This window comes from Onychomys torridus, chromosome 3 (genome assembly GCF_903995425.1).
Source record: "Onychomys torridus chromosome 3, mOncTor1.1, whole genome shotgun sequence".
Taxonomy (NCBI): domain Eukaryota; kingdom Metazoa; phylum Chordata; class Mammalia; order Rodentia; family Cricetidae; genus Onychomys; species Onychomys torridus.
Genome location: NC_050445.1, coordinates 33,979,699 through 33,993,588, shown reverse-complemented (window position 1 = coordinate 33,993,588; position 13,890 = coordinate 33,979,699).

Sequence of the window (13,890 nt, the reverse complement as noted above, 5' to 3'; positions counted from 1 at the left end):
AAAACATGATCTCTCCCATCATACATCAAAAATTCTGTAAGCAACATAGAGCATGCCTTTGAGAATCAAGTCATATTCAAAGCTATGGGCAGTCACAGATGGATAAAACATGTGAAAATGAAAGCATGGGAGATGCTCATGCCATGTCCTCCTGCAATGGACAACTGAAGGATGTGTAGGTTTCAGAGACTGCAAGCCAACAAGGATGATACAGGTTTAGGGTCCTTAAGAGAGAAGCAGAGGCAGTTTTAGAGATGTACCAGGTTTCTGTGTGGAGATGATGGCATAAAGAGCACTAGAAACTTACTAAGTATAGGAAAAAAGCTGTGATTACAGAAACGTAAGTCTCCAGGACATTTTTAACTTGATCATTGCAAAACAGGTCCTACACAGAATCTTCACAGAAAGCCCAGGGTCTTTTGCAAATGAAAAGTTCTCTATCATAAGGGAGAATTCTGTGCAGCCAGGCAAAGAGTGATAGAGAAATAGAAATCCTAACCATTCCCAAATTGTTCTTGAGACTGGGACACATTTAAGTTTATCCATACTAGAAAAATCCCATATGAACACCACAGAATTCATAAAAAATCCTGGAAGGATAGAAATTCAGAATATGGCTAGAATAACCTATGAGGTATTTGTTTTCATTTTCTTCCCAAGAGGTTTTTCCAAACAAACCTTGGAAATATTAAATTAATGTGCAAGTAACAATATTTCCACTAAGATAAAATTTTATAAACTATAAAGAAAGCAATAAAATCCAGACTCTCAGATATGTTACATGTAGAAGTCAATGTCAAGTGAAATTAAAATTGAAAACAGAATTAAGGAGTGTGATGGTACCCAGAGCCAGAAGGAGAAAAAAGAAAACAAAAAGGAGAAAGAAAGAAAGAGAGAGAGAGACAGAAAGAAAGAAAGAAAGAAAGAAGGAAAGAAAGAAAAGATAGGCAGAAAGAAAGAGAGAGAGAGAGAAAGAAAAAGAGAAAGGAGAAAGAAAGAAAGAAATTGGCCCAGTTGGCTTAGAACCAAGAGGAATAAATTGATGAATGTTAGTGGTTTCATCATAATTAATATGATCAAGAATTAAAGGAAAATATAAACATAATAAGCAAAGAAATAGAATAGATAAAAAGACAGGCACCAGTTTGGGGGATCAAAAATACAATTTTTAAAGTGAAAAATAAATACATGGGAACAAGCTCATAATAGAGTGTATGATGCTTAGGAACACATCTACAGTTTCAAAGCCATGGTGATTGTGGCGTGAGCACTAGGCAGCGTATAAAGACATCAGTATCGGGCAGATGAGTGGAAAAGTAGTTTAAAAATTGCTGACCACACCCTTAGAGTTATATGGAAATGTTAAGGACTTCAAAGAAATTCTAATAGGACACACGGATTCACACCACCATGTTCTTAAAATGAAATTATTGAAAAGCCAGAGAACAAGAAAAGCTATGGACATATGGCCAGACAAAATGGAAAGACAAGAGGTCATGTAACTTCCCATCAGGAATGTAAAACTTAAAACAGTGGACCAATATCTTTAAGATAATGAAAGAAAACAAAGCAAAACTTGTCTTTTGAAATTTGTAAATCCAAAATAATGTTCCTCAAAAACAAAATACAGACAAAATAATTTATACTCATGAGTCACTGAAGTGTGTGTTGTCAGCAGACATTATAGGCTACTCATAAGTAAGTCTACCATTTTGGTAGATGCAGATAGGGCAGCATTTGTTTTGGGTATTCTGTGTTGTTTGACATCATAAGAAGAGGAGTGTGGTATGTGTTGATCACTGAAGAAACCAAACTTTTAGAACAGGATCTTAGCAGATGGCCTTCAGCATTTGGAACAGATGTCACTTAGAATTATGAAAATGATCAACAGTTAGCAAAAATGAAACAAGATGTGCCAGCTTTGCTGCCTTCTCTTTGGTTTACTACAGAAATGAATGAATGATGCCACAAGAAGAGTGTGTTTTCAAACTCACAGTCACAAAAAAATTTCCTCATGACCCCTGTCACAAATAAAAGTGGCAATGTGCTTGAGTGTTTCTCAGCTAAGTGGAGATTACAATCTAAAAATATTGGTAGGATCGAAAGAAAATAAAATAGCAAGGAAATGTATTGCTTTTCTAGTTTTGTTTGTTATCTGTTAGTAGATACAAAAAATATTTCTAGTAGTTTTGCATTTATTTATTTATGATTTTAAGGTCTCATATAGCACACACTAGCCTCAAACTCCCATGTAACTGAGCCTTCAACTTCTGACCTTCCTGCCTCTACCTCCTAAGTACCAAGGTTACTTGAATGTGCCATGACACCTGTCTCAATATTCTTTTATAATATAAGCTTTTCTCCTCATCAGAATAATTTTCATGAAAATTATACCAAAGCACTGACTAGAGAATGAATTCTGCCATTCATAACTTAGGACTGATTTTTCTTATTAATGTTTGTGTGGATTTATATCTGTATTTGTGGAGGAGGATAGAAATGACACTTATAAAAATCTCTAAACTCCTATAATTTAATCATGGAGATGCCATGCTGTTGGGTCTGCAAAAGCACAGAGGATCGTGCAGCCCTGGAAATAGGACATTTGAAATGCTACTGAGCTTTCTCAAATCATTTGTTTCTGTAGAGTTTTTGAAGTGTTAAAGAATACTACCAACTTTAGCTAAGGGCAAATGCATTAATCCAGCACAGCATGTCTGGATTGGTACCCACTGGCTGATAAATTCCGATGCTTTTAAATATTTGAGAGCAAGAAATAGAATTAATTAATACAAGATTATTAGCGGACAAGATGCATGAAGAATAGTCAAAATGATTTTTAATTATTTCCCTCCTCCCATAAAATAGTAGACATAATTCCCCAGGATGAAGAGTATAAGGAGTAACTAGTGCTTGATTTACTTGCCAAGTACATTCCTCCTTCCCAAGAACATGCCTTCAGTAGATCTTTGACTATTGGTGAAAATAAAACACTGGTCTGATCATGTACATCATCACACAGTCTCACACATGTGTGTTAAGTACATGAGGGATATAGTTATCCTCATTACTCTGTTGTGGAATATCTTTTTACTACATTAAACTGTACTACTTTGATTTGTGTAATTCAAAAGCTGAATGTCCAATAGCTAGGTAGGAGATACAAATAGGACTTCTCGGTACAGAGAGAGGAAGATGAAGAGATAATTGAGGTTCATGGAGATACCAAGGAGACATGGAGGGAACTGGACATGCACAATGAAAGAAAGGTAAAAAGCCATAAGGCAAAATATAGATTAATATAAATGGGTTAATCTAAGTTATAAGAACTAGTGGGATAAGCCTAAGATAATGTTGTTCATTCATAACTAATAATAATTCTCCATGCTGCTATTTGAGAGCTGGTTGGTGGCCCAAAGAAAATTCAAACTACAAACAATATCTAACTTGGGGCCTGAATTTCCACACAGAGCCTAAGAAAGCTCAGGGGACAGGGCTGGGTGTTGAGATAAGAAAAAAACAAGCTATGAGTGTCTGCCACAGTGTAGGTACCAACTTCCTAGAGCTGGGAAGTTGGTTAATTGTAGCTCCCAGTTAAACGCAGCACTTGGCCAGGCCTGTGGATTTAAGGCTCACTTTTACAGTCCCAAGTAGTGGGTAGAACCAAAGACCAGAGCTGCAGGTTGATGTAGAAGGAGGTGGGGCCAGCTGCTGTTAGCAGTTTAAAGTTTGGCTCATGCAGTCAGAGAACACTACAGGTGCACAGTAAAATTGGCCCAGACCAAAAAACCTTTTAAGCAGGTTACAGTATGTATGGGTGCTTAAGAAAGAAAAGAAAATGGATATAGAAAGTCACAAGAAAAAAAATAGCTTGAAAATAGTTAAGTAAAGCCTTTAAAGAAAGAGTGAAGTAATATAAAAAGAAAAGGCCATATAAATATGAGACATATCTGTCACCGTGCACAAAACTTAAATCCAAGTGGATCAAAGACCTCAACATAAATTCAGCTACTCTGAACCTGATAGAAGAGAAAGTAGGAAGTATTCTTGAACGCATTGGCATCAGAGATCACTTTCTAAATATAATACCAGAGCACAGACACTGAGAGAAACAATCAATCAATGGAACCTGTTGAAACTGAGAAGCTTTTGTAGAGCAAAGGACACAGTCAACAAGACAAAGCAACAGCCTACAGAATGGGAAAAGGTCTTCACCAACCCCACATCTGACAGAGGGCTGATATCCAGAATATATAAAGAACTCAAGAAATTAGACATCAAAATGCCCAACAGTCCAATTAAGAAATGGGCTATAGAACTAAACAGAGAATTCTCCACAGAGGAAGTTCAAATGGCTGAAAGACATTTAAGGAATTGCTCAACATCCCTAATTATCTAGGAAATGCAAATCAAAACAACTCTGAGATACATACGACCTTACACCTGTCAGAATGGCTAAGATCAAAAGAACAGAAGACAGCTTATGCTGGAGAGGATGTGGAGCAAGGGGAACTCTCCTCCACTGTTGGTGGGAATGCAAGCTTGTACAGCCACTTTGGAAATCAATATGGGGCTTCCTTAGAAAATTGGGAATCCATGTCCCGAAAGACCCAGCTATACCACTCTTGGGCATATACCCAAGGTATGCTCAATCATACCACAAGGGCATTTGCTCAGCTATGTTCGTATCAGCTTTGTTTGTAATAGCCATAACCTAGAAACAACCTAGATGCCCTTCAACTGAAGAATGGATAAAGAAAATATGGTACATATACACAATGGAGTACTACTCAGCAGAGACAAACAATGACATCATGAGGTTTGCAGGCAAATGGATGGATCTAGAAAAAATCATCCTGAGTGAGGTAACCCAGACTCTGAAGGACAAACCTGGTATGTACTCACTCATAGGAGGATATTAGATGTAAAACAAAGATGACTAGACTGCTACACAACTCCAGGGAGGCTACCTAGAAAACGGGACCCTACGAAAGACCCAAGGATCACCCAATGACAGAGAAATGGATGAGACCTACATAAACAACCTGGACGACAGTGGGAGTAATGAAGGGCAAGATTTGAGGGAAAGAAAGCTTAGGGGAGCAGGAGATCCCAGCTGGATCAAGAACAGAAAGGGAGAATGGGGAATAACAGACCATGATAAATGAAGACCACATGAGACCAGGAATAGGCAGAGTGCTTGAGAGGTCCCCAGAAATCCACAATGATATATCCTCTATAGTCTGCTGGCAATGGTCAAGAGAAAGCCTGATCTGACCTAGTCTGGTGATCAGGTGGCCAAACACCCTAACAGTCATCTTGGAACTCTCATCCAATAACTGATGGAAGTGGATGCAGAGATCCTCAGCCAGGTCCCAGGTGGAGCTCCAGGTGTCTAACTGTCAAGAAAGAGGAGGGTCTGCAAGAGCATGAATTGTTGAATCCAAGATTGGAAAAAGCACAGGGACAAATAGCCAAACGAATGGAAGCACATGAATTATGAACAAAGGCTGTGGAGCCCCCAACTGGATCAGGCCCTCTGGATAAGTGAGACAATTGAATAGCTTGATCTGTTTGGGAGGCATACAGTTTGTGGGACCAGGATCTGTCCTTAGTGCATGAGCTGGCTGTTTGAAACCTTGGGCTTACACAGGGACACTTTGCTCAGTCTGGTAGGAGGTGACAGGACCTGCCTGTACTGAATCTACCAGGTTTAAATGAATCCCCAGGGGTGCCTTGATCCTGGAGGACATGGGAATGGAGGGGAGGGGCTGAGGGAAGGTGGGGTTGTGAGTGGGAGGGGGGAGGACAGGGGAACCCATGGCTGATGTATAAAATTTAAAACACATAATAATAAAGAAAAAAATTATTTATTAAAAAAATATGAGACATACACAGGGCATCTGGATCCTGTATGGTACTTTGTTGACTTTGAATTTTTTGAATGCTGATAAGCAAACAGTAGCTGCTGAGAGACATGGGATAAGCAATTGCTGAATAAAACCAGCCTAGACACTTTAGGGATATCTTAACTCTGAAATGCAATTCAGAAAATACATTGAGTTGGAGGAGAGGTTATGCTTTTGTTTCCACAGGAAATGAAAAGCTGTGGAGTCCTTCAAAATCATTATATACCAGATTGGATTGGGGGAGACCCCCTAAAATTCTTGGCTATAGACATGAAGAAATAAGTCTAGAAAAACTACAAGACAGGTGATATATATGCTGATCCCTTGATATGGGAACAGCCCTGCGACTGAATGAAACGTGATAAATACTATCACAATCCATACTTTCATATAACATGAATAGAGGTTTGGTTATACAGTTCAAACAAACTTATGAAGTTGACAGATATTTTTTACCTGCTCAAACATCGAACAAAATATCATTTTTAATTGGGTTGTGCACACTGCACATTTTTGTACTTGTGCTAATGCAGATATATGTTACCTTTAAAAGTTTATATGTTTTCAGAAAAAAAAGACACCAATGAAGACAAATAGCCAAGGTGATCCAGTGTAGACAAATTTCTAAATGGTCTTATTAATAGAAAACACGGACCCAGAAATTGGGGTTAAAGCCTAAGAGAGATCAGAGGAATAGGAAAAGCCACAAGCCAACTTCACCTCACCAACTCTGCAGCTTCCAAAAACAAGATAATTCCTGTTTATCTATGCCTATATGCCTTGCTGTTCTGCCATTTGATTTGCTCTCTCTGTCCAGCTATATCACTTGCTCTTCCTGCCCAGTTCTGTCACTGCCTGTCTGTCTATTCAGACCTCCAGGCTTCCATGGTTAACTATGGTTGGAATTTAAGGCATGTACCACCAAGATGGCTTTGTTTGCAGCGTGTGGCCTTGAACTCACATAGATCCAGACAGATTCCTGCCTCCCAAGTGATAGGATTAAAGGCAGTGCTAAAATGCATGACTTTTGTGTTTACTTATAACAGCTGGCTTTTTCCTCTGATCTTCAGGCAAGCTTTATTTATTAAAGCACAAATAAAATATCACCACAATCCAGCCTCTCAGAATGCCTCTATTACAGTTTTCTCAAAATTTCACATCTAGAACAACTTCAAAGCTTCTAGATGATATGGCCCAGCCTCACAGATTATCTAAGCAAGACTTCAGATAAGTTCAATATTTTCCCATCACACAGAGACTAAATAAAAAATAATGCAGCTAGCTCTCCCAGGACTTGTCTGTTATCCCAACTTTCTCAGGGTTTCCCAAAGATACTATCACCCCAAACAACAGGAAGCAGTCTAGAAAACACAACACCCACATTCCCAAGAGGTGACGTGGATGTTTTTTTTGTTCATTCAATGGATTGTGAATGTTTATCATTGTCTAGGGGGGTTGGTTACAAGTTGTTGTTGGTCATGGTCAGGAAAGAGGCTGATCAAAGGAGATTAGATTCAGGAATCTCTTTCTGAAAGGACAAAGGGAAGATATAGAATGGTGGATTAAAAGGGTGGATTGTTGAGTCTACTTTTGTATAACCACTAGTCTCAAATATTTTCCATTGGTATGGATTTTTGTATATTGATACAAATTTAAGATTATTTTTGTTATATTATATATATATACATTTCAATTCTTGTTTAAGGTGTTGTACCTATGCAGCTCATTTTGAAATGCAATGTAAAGTTCTAGTCCTTGAAACCTATTTAGGGTAATTAAGAAATATAGGTTAGTAGTTACTCATCTATAATAGTCAAATTTGTAGTCATGTTAGATATATTTTCAGAGGAACCCTGGGTGACTGCCCAGGCTGCCAGATCTTTGTCATTTCTATAGTTTTGGAAGTTGCTTGCTCTGTACTTCCTGTTTACTCAGGTAATACATTCTTCTCAGGCCTCTGATGGAGTTGAAGATGAGACAGTTATATTCACAGTACTCCTTGTTACCAAATTCAAGAAAGAAACTCACATAAGAGGTATACAGTGTATAAGATTGAGAGAAATAAAAGCTTAAATTGTTTATCAAAGAAATCTTTTGAAGTCTAAAAAGATATTTTGGGGTTGGTAATATAAGTTAGGATAAAAAGTATATTAGGTACAAAACTTTGGACTCACTAAGATAGGATAGATAATAGAGTAGTTTCTCTGAATTTGCCAAATACAAATGGACTGGACATTGTGAACATAATCCTTACTTGATAATTGTTCTTATTATATACAGGATTATATATTTTATAAATATATTTTTATATTATGTATATATTTTGCTATGTTAGAGTTAAAACATTTTCTTTTTATTCATACAAAAAAGAGAAATATTGTGGGTTATCTCTACAATATGTGAAAATGTATTGTGTGTTTGGTGTAATAAAAAGCTGAATGGCTACTAGTTAGGCAGTAGGTATAGGTCAAATTTCTGGGTGCAGATGAAGGAAAGGGAGGTGATAATTGAGGCTCAGGGATGTGCCAAGGAGACATGCAGTGAGTTGGACATACACAATGAAGCAAAGGTAAAAAGCCATGAAGCAAAATATATATTAATATAAATGGGTTAATTTAAGTTATAAGATCTCCTGGGACAAGCTTAAGCTAAGGTTGACCATTCATAATTAATAATAAGTCTCCATTTCTTTATTTGGGATCTGGGGGCCTAGAGGAAATTTCAACTACATTACTATGTATGTGTTGTTGTTGTTGTTTTTTTCAAGCCAGAGTTTCATATAGCCTAGGCTGGCTTTGAACACACTATGTAGCTAAGGCTGACTTGTCCTCCTGAATGTAGATCCCAATTGATAATATTCAGGTATGTACCACCTTATCCAGTTGTTTATTTTAAGTAACACTTTCATTATACGAGTCAAACAGACACAATTATAATTGCATCTATCCTCAATATCACTTAAGCACTTAAAAATATTCTACAAAACATCCTCCTGCCAAAGTCATCCTGGAACTTTCTGTGATTGCAGAGTTAGGTAACATTTCATCTTCATACCTGATTTCACCAAGGGCTCTACTGTGACCTATAGGAAGAATTTTCCTGTCCTGGCAGCCATTTCTCAAATAACTAACACTGAGACTTAATATTACTTATAAATGCTTGGCCGATAGCTCAGGCTTATCTAAGCTCTACCATGTGGCTTGGTACCTTTTTCCAGTGCAGCATGCTCACCTTGCTTCTCCCTGCTATCCTGCTAGCAACTCCTCCAACTCTGCCCCTCTTCATCCCAGCATTTCTTCTGTCTCAAGCTATCTTACTCAATCTCTTCCTGCCCAGCTATTATCCAATCAGCTTTTTATTAATGAGAGCAATGCCTATTTACAGTGTACAAAAGCATTATTCCACAGCCTCACCTCAGAGTAGCAATGGGTCAGCACCCAACAGAGCATATGAAACATGAAAGAGCCTTAAGTTCTATGGACTGGAATATAAAGCTAAGTTTTCTCCTTTAGAAGAGAACTTTTAAGATCCATGGGGAAGATGGCTGTGGGGAAGGAAATAAGAATATTAATTCCATGGTTCAATTACTGCCTATATGCTGGTAACACTCAAGTGTGGTTTTCCAACCCAAGTCTTTCCCCAGAGACCCATGCTGGCATGTCCCATTGTTTCTGGACAGTCTCACTTATATATGTTATATGATCCTGGCATTTGTTGTTGCCAAAACAAAATTTGTTTTGTCTCTGACACTTTTTCTTTGCTTTGTTCTTCCTAAATATTTTTTGAGACTTTCATGCATAAGTATTGAATTTCATCAATAACACTCTTCCCTCTCTGGACTCTTCCTCCTCTTGTGCCTCCCAACTCCTCTGCAAATTCATGATCTTTTCTTCTTTAAAAAAATAATATATATTTACATATGTATATATAAATACAACCTCCTAAAACCATTACATAAGTACTTATGTGTTTAGGTCTGACCTCTTGGATAAACTGTCAGAGGTCTGGTCCCCAGAGAAAATAGGATGATACTTCTTCCCTCAATAGCCGTTGACTGTCTATAACTTATTCTAAGAGTGGAGTCTTCAAGTCCAAGTGGATCAAAGACTGCAATATAAAACCAGTTACACTGAACCTGATAGAAGAGAAAGTAAAAAGTAGTCTTGAATGTATTAGCACAGGAGACCACTTCCTAAATATAACACTAGTAGCACAGATATTGAGGACAACAATTAATAAAGTGGACCTCCTGAAATGGAGAAGCTTCTGCAAGGCAAATAACACAGTAAATAAGACAAAACGACAGCCTACAGAATGAGAAAAGATTTTCACCAACCCCACATCTGACAGATGGCTGGTCTCCAATATATATAAAGAACTCAAGAAATTAGACATCAAAATAACAAGCAATCCAATTTAAAAAATGAGCTATAGAGCTAAACAGAGAATTCTCAAAGGAAGAATTTCAAATGGTCAAAAGTCATTTAAGGAATTGCTAAGCATCCTTATTTATCAGGGAGATGAAAATCAAAACAACTCTGAGATAACATTTTACACCTGTCAGAATGGCTAAGATAAAAAAAACCCTGAAGACAGCTTATGTTGGAGAGGATGTGGAGCAAGGGGAAAACTCCTCCACTATTGGTAGGAGTGCAAACTGGTATAGCCACTTTGGAAATCAGTATGGCAGTTTCTCAGAAAATTGGGAATTAATCTACCTCAAGACCCAGTTATATCATTCTTGGGCATATATCCAAGGAATGCTCAATCATACCACAAGGATACATGTTCAACCATGTTCAAAGCAGTATTATTCATAATAGCCAGAGTCTGGATACAACCTATATGTCCCTCAACTGAATAATGGATTAAGAAAGTGTGGTACTGATACACAATGGAGTACTACTCAGCAGAGAAAAACAGTGACATTATGAAATTTGCAGTCAAATGGATGGAACTAGAAAATATCATCTTGAGTGAGGTAACCCAGACTCAAAAGGACAAACATGGTATGTAACCACTCATAAGTGGATACTAGATATAAATCAAAGGATAATCAGGCAACAACCCACAACTCCAGAGAAGCTAACTAACAGGGAAGACCCAAAGAGGAATACATGGACCATCCTGGGAAGGGGAAATAGATGAGATTTCCATGAGTAAACTGGGGATGAGGGGTGGGCAATGGAGGATAGGGAATAGGGAATGAGAACATAAGAGAATGGGATAGTTGAGCTAGAACAGGGAGGAAGGGGGAAAGCAATAAAATAGATACCATGATAGAGAGAGATATAATGGGGACAGAGAGAAATCCGGTGCTAAGGAAGTTGCCAGGAATCCCCAAGGATGACTCCAGCCTGGACTACTAGCAATAGTGGAGAGGGTGCCTGAACTGAACTGGCTTGTCCCAGAGATCAGACTGGTGAATACCTTAACTGTCATCACAGAGCTTTTCTCCAATGACTGATGGAATCAGATGCAGAGATCCACAGTTAATCACCAGGCAGAGCTCCAGGAGTCCAGTCAAAGAGAGAGAAGAGGGATTCTATGAGCAAGTGCATCAGGATCATGATGGGGAAATATTCAGGGACAACCAAACCCAACTAGAGGGAACTCATGAAAGTTGGATCAATGGCTGTGGAGCCTACGTGGGACTGAACTAGGCCCTCTGCATGGGGAGACAGTTATGTAGCTTGATCTGCTTGGGGGCCCCCTGGCAGTAGGATCAGAATCCATCTCTGATGCAGGAGTGGGCTTTGTGGAGCCCACTACCTGTGATGGACACCTTGTGCAGCCTTGAGGAAGGGGGAAGGGCTTGGACTTGCCTCTACTGGAGGTGCCTCTCCATGGGAAGCCTTGCCTTCTTGTGGGTGGGCGTGAGGGGTGGGTTGAGAGGGGGATGCAGGGGTAGGAGAAGGGAAGAGGAAGATCTTTGATTGGTGTGTAAAATGAATGAAAAATTTTCTTAATAAAAAAAAGGGAAAAAAAGAGTGAAGTCTTTGAGATTCCTCCCTATCTACATTAGCGTATCAATAATGTCACTGTGCAGGTCTTGTTTAGGCTTCCATATTGCTGAGAGTTCATGGGTGCAGCTCCCTCTTACGTACTGAAGACACTTATCTCACAGTAGATACCTGGATCCTCTGGCTCTTGTGATCTTCCTGTACCCTTTCTGTAATGTTTACTGAGTCTTAGGTAAAGTAGTTGTAGTGTGTGTGTGTGTGTGTGTGTGTGTGTGTACATGTGCGCGCACGCTCATGTTGTGGCTGGGTATCCTACAATCAGTTGTTCTCTGTATTTTGGCTATTTGAGGATTTCTCCATCTGCTGCAATGATAAGTTTCTTCAGTCAGGAGTGAGTGCTACATTGACCTGTGGGAATAAAGATGGGCACTTAGAATGTGGTTGGGAGTAATCTTGGTTTCAGAAAGTGGTGACAGGAGAAGGTTCTCCTCTAGGATTCTCATTGAAGATATCTTCAGAAAACAAACACGATCTTTAAACATTCTCTTTGTATTGTGATCTCAATATCTGTGAGTTCTGAATGTGAATAAATGGGGCAGTTAATGAATGGGCAGACTGTCATTGGGTCGGGGTGGGAGGAACAATATGGTCTCACAGGGTAGTGGCTGATCTTCCCAAGAAATGGCCTTTTCTTTCTCTGTAAATTATGTATTATCCTAAAAAAAAATATAGCAAAATGTTTCCAAGTTTTTGTAGCTAAGTGCCTATGGTATCAAGTCTATCACAATTTTAAAATTATAAGTGTTACCTCCATTCTTGGATTTGTGATGCTATGTGGTAAGATTTGGAGAAAAACTATGACATGATGTACAGCATTTACAGGGATCTGGGGCTATTGGCAAGTGTGCTCCCTGATTCTATGATTAATATAGCAATACAACCTGTTGGATTATTCCTGTAGAAGTATAAGAATCTCCCTAGGTTGCTGCTTTTCTCTTGGCTCTCACTCCTGTCTATGTTAACCATCAGCATCTCAGGACTGGAGACAATGTATTCAGATATATCTGTGATGCAGAATAATAATGGCTGGAACCCCAAAGAGACCCTGAATACATTAACTGGGTAATTTACTGATTTGTAGGCTTCCTCCTTCCCTAGAAACTGGGAGAAACTGCCTGCTTATCTAATGGCAGAAGAAAAAGGAAGGATAAAGGTCCAGCTAGACTCTTGCTTAGCCTACACAGGATCTTGAGGTGGTGGCAAGTGATTCCTTCAGTGCCTTAAACTTCAAGTAACCACCCAGGTAATTATCTTAGGAAGAAGACAGAAAAATATGTGTGTGAATATGGGTAGAAGTATCTTCCTCCCCAAAGGGAAAGTAGATGCTATACTTAATGAGAAGGATAGTTCCTGCTTACTAACGATTCACAACTCCTGATTGATTGATAATACTCAAACCTTCCTCCTGTGAAGGAGGAACCGGGGAACCTTGGCATGGATTTACAAACCTGTAAGCCCAGCATTCAGGGCACTGTGACTGAAGGATCTCAAAGCAACAGCCATCCCAGAACACACAGTGGAACTCTGAAAGGAGAAAGTATACTCCTGAGTGACTGCATTCTTGATATGAACAAAGCCACATCTAAGAGGCCTCAAGGCTAAGGGAATGACATGGCCTCATTTCTGCCTGAGTCTAGGATGCTTGTTGAAGCAGATGTTTTTGTAACAGCTGGCCTTGAACAAGAGAGCAGCTCAGGAAGAAAGCTCTGACCACGTTTTTCTTGCTCCAGAAGACTGCATGCTCACTTGTGCCTCTACTGTGACCTCCTCCTCAGATTAACTGGCCATTTCCCTGTTTTTCCAGTATATAATAAGTGTATCAAGTGTTCAAGGGACTGCCCCATCTCTACCTAAGCATGAAGACCACCAATTGCAGCTTCATTTTCTACATTATCTTTCTTAATCTCCGACCTTCCTGTCAGGTCATTGGTTGCAGCTGCACCAGCCTTGGCAAGACT